The sequence below is a fragment of the Notamacropus eugenii genome, chromosome 7 (assembly GCF_028372415.1).
Source record: "Notamacropus eugenii isolate mMacEug1 chromosome 7, mMacEug1.pri_v2, whole genome shotgun sequence".
In the NCBI taxonomy this organism is placed as follows: domain Eukaryota; kingdom Metazoa; phylum Chordata; class Mammalia; order Diprotodontia; family Macropodidae; genus Notamacropus; species Notamacropus eugenii.
The window spans coordinates 46,385,419-46,388,704 of NC_092878.1; the positions used below are offsets into that span (position 1 = coordinate 46,385,419).

A 3,286-nucleotide genomic window follows, 5' to 3' on the forward strand; every position below is an offset into this window, starting at 1 on the left:
ATGGATCTCACTCTATTTTGCACCTGCTGGCTCTGCCTTATTTTAACTCAACATAACAAGCGGCCCTCCCAAGAAAAGCTCACCACTTCCAAACTCATCCCCATGCTGTTACCTCAAGCTTTGATTGACTCCACCTCCCTCAGCTGGAGTACTATGCTCCTCCCAATGCCTTTCTTGATAGAGGGCAGAAACTGGACTTTCAACTCACTCTACTTTGCACATACCCAAACTAGTCAAAACCCCGTTGATTAATCAATAATAATCACCTATGGTTGAATGATTTCCTTTGCTGTACTCCTAGTGTGAAACATATATGTCAGTGCACCTATGCATATATTAATCTCCTTTATATTGTACATGTTGAATTAATGAGTAGAGTCTTCTTTTAAATTAGCCTTGACACTGGAGATAGGAAAGCAAATATTCCACCTTGGTGGTGCATTCACTTTGGGCCAATTAATAGCCAGGCATTCCTAAAAACTTAGCTAATAGTGGGAATTCCCTTTCTGTAGTTGTGATAACCTCTGCACATACAGTCTTTGAAAAGTTTACTTCTGTAAGTCTGAGTCCAGGATAAGAGGAAGTCAGGCAGTTGTACATAAAAACATAAGACAGGAAACTATCTTGACCTGCCCTGCCTTTTCTTTCCCCTGTAATAGAAAATTTTCTCTGAAATGCTTTTACATTTGGGGAAGTACTTTTATCTACTAACTTTCATCTGCTATAGACCAACCAGTCTTAATGCCAACATCCAGAAGTCAAGGATGTGACTAAGGCCTACAAATCTTGAAAGTCAAGGCTTTGAACTTAACTATACAGTTCCTTTCTTCCTCCCTCACCTTCCTAATTCTTTCTGCCCATTTCTGCCTTCCTTCATTGTCTCCTGTTGGGTTTTCCTTTAGTCATTGTGAGTTCAACTTCCAAGACCTGGGAGCAGGGCCCCAACTTGTCCCTTAGAAGGGAAGATTTCCCAAGAGAAACAAAGGGAAAAGGAGTTAGATTCCAAGATCCATTTTGCTGATGATAAACTTAGAATGATGGCCAAAAAGAAAGCTCGGTGTCCAGCACTACAGGGAAATGCCATACTCTAAATGTTAGACCACATTCTCAGAGAATTCCAGAGAAAGTTTGTATATTTCTCTTTTCAAGAGAAAGAAGGGGAGAAAAATGGGTTAAAAAGCAATATTTCCAAAAGGAGGTTTTTAAGGGCAACCTAAGAGAAGTCCCTTAAGCTAAAGTCTAAGTGTAAAATTTTTATTTTTTTCCTCTCTTGCTTTTGGTTTTCTTTTAAAATGGTTTTACATATTTGCACACGTATAACCTATATCACATTGCATGCTATCTTGGGGAGGGGAAAGAAGGGGAAGTGAAGGGGGAAAATTTGGAACTCAAAATTTTATAATAAATAAAATATTGGAGATTGTCTTTACATGGAATTGGAAAAATTCAAATACTACCTACATTAAATGTGGGCTGAAGGCTCTTTCAACATCTAGGTAACATTTGCATGAGCCTCTTTCTGCCTTTACTTCCTCAAACTCACCAAACTCTTCTGAGCACCTTTCTGTGATTCCTGATGCCATCCCTAGTCCTGATGTTGCAAGAACTAGGTCCATCTTGTTTTTCAGGACCAGAAAAGTTTAAACCAGCTTAGTAAGAAACTGCCTCCAAAAGCTACTTTCATCCCTTCCCAACTGAGGGTCCTCTCCCAAGTTAGATCTTCACTTGTGAGCCTCTCAATGCCTGTTTCCTCAGTATAGATGGAATGTACCTGGGTTCCAAACATTACTAATGTGAAGATGAGAAAATGTGGGCTTCCAAGCACAACAAGATGAGGCAAATCACCATGGAAGGAGGGGTAAAAGAGGGGCATTCTATACAGTCTACAGGAAATGAAATCCCACCATGTGAGGGTATACACACAGGGAAATGAGTGCTATATACACTATAAACAGAAGCAAGAACTTCTGGTTATTCTTTCCCACACAGTTATTAACCCAGGGACAGTGGTTATCCATCTTTCAATGCATCTCTTCCACTGCAGTGATGGGTTCTGTCAGATTTGATGCTGCAACACTTTGGACACCTGGATACTACTTGCCCTGGTTTCAACTGTAAACTTTTCATGATTTTTTTTGGTGACGTTTCCTTTGAACAATGTGTCTGGATCCAACAGAATGACCTGGAAATGGGAAACCAGAGCCAGGAAAGCAAGAACCTTGAATGCTATTCCTAAATATAGGTTTTTGATGGAATTAGCATGACAAGGGGGAACACAGAATCTACTTATAGGACCAGCAGCCAAGTAATGACAGCCCATGCAATACTCCAGCCATCACAGATAACCCATATGCTTCCCAGAGAACCCTGTTGAGGAGGAAGGATATAATTCTCTGGATGGAGATATTCAAGTTTCCTCTCAATATCTCTGAAGTGCTGGAGTAGAGAAAAAATCATAGTTTTTTATTTCTATACTTGAATCCAGACTCGAGTGGGGAGCAGGAGCAGCCCATTGGGCTTCCAGGCAGCAGAGGCAGTGGCAGCAGCCTGAGGGGTGGCAAGATCAGCCCTTTGACTAGTTTCAGCTCCACACAACAAGATGCCCCCATACCAGGTACCCCCTGGTGTCCCCTTGCTCCTGCTTCTATTTTCCTGCCTTATTTTGTGTGTTGTCTTCCCCTTTAGATTTTAAACTCCCTGAAGGAGTTTTTTTTATTAATTGTATCTCCAATGTTTGCCACAGTGCTTGCAGACACATAATAAACGCTTTTTTTTCATTTTATTTTATTTGTATTGGACTGGATTAATGAGATCCAGCAATGATTTGAAGGTTAGTCCAAAAAGCAGATTGTTACACACAAATATAAGTAACTGTAACACCTCTCTACTTATAGTGAAATCCCCCTTTGATTTTAAAATCCAAGCTGGATCTCCTAAATTATAGTGGTGAATACCTTTGTCAAACAGATTTCTCTCTGTTTTATGCCTCATTTGCTATTAATTCCTAGAGGGCTGATTTAGGAAAGTAATTTGGAACTATGCCCAAGAAGAGACTAAATTATGCATACCCTCTGACCCAGCAATTCCACCGCTAGACTTTCATCCCAAAGAGATTTTAAAAAGCAATAAGAGATCCATATGTACAAAAATATTTATAGTAGCTCTTTTCATGGTAAAGAACTGAAAACTAAGAAGATGTCTATCCATTGGGAAATTGAACAACGAATCATGGCACATAAATGCAATGGAATCCTCCTAAGAAATGAATGGAATAGGTTCAGTGAAA

At 39.9% G+C, this 3,286-nt stretch overlaps 1 pseudogene; it reads right to left on the minus strand.

Annotated features, from left to right (window-relative positions):
- Positions 1-1,457: 1,457 nt before the first annotated feature.
- On the minus strand, positions 1,458-2,457 carry LOC140514665 (palmitoyltransferase ZDHHC3 pseudogene; annotated as a pseudogene).
- Positions 2,458-3,286: the final 829 nt, after the last annotated feature.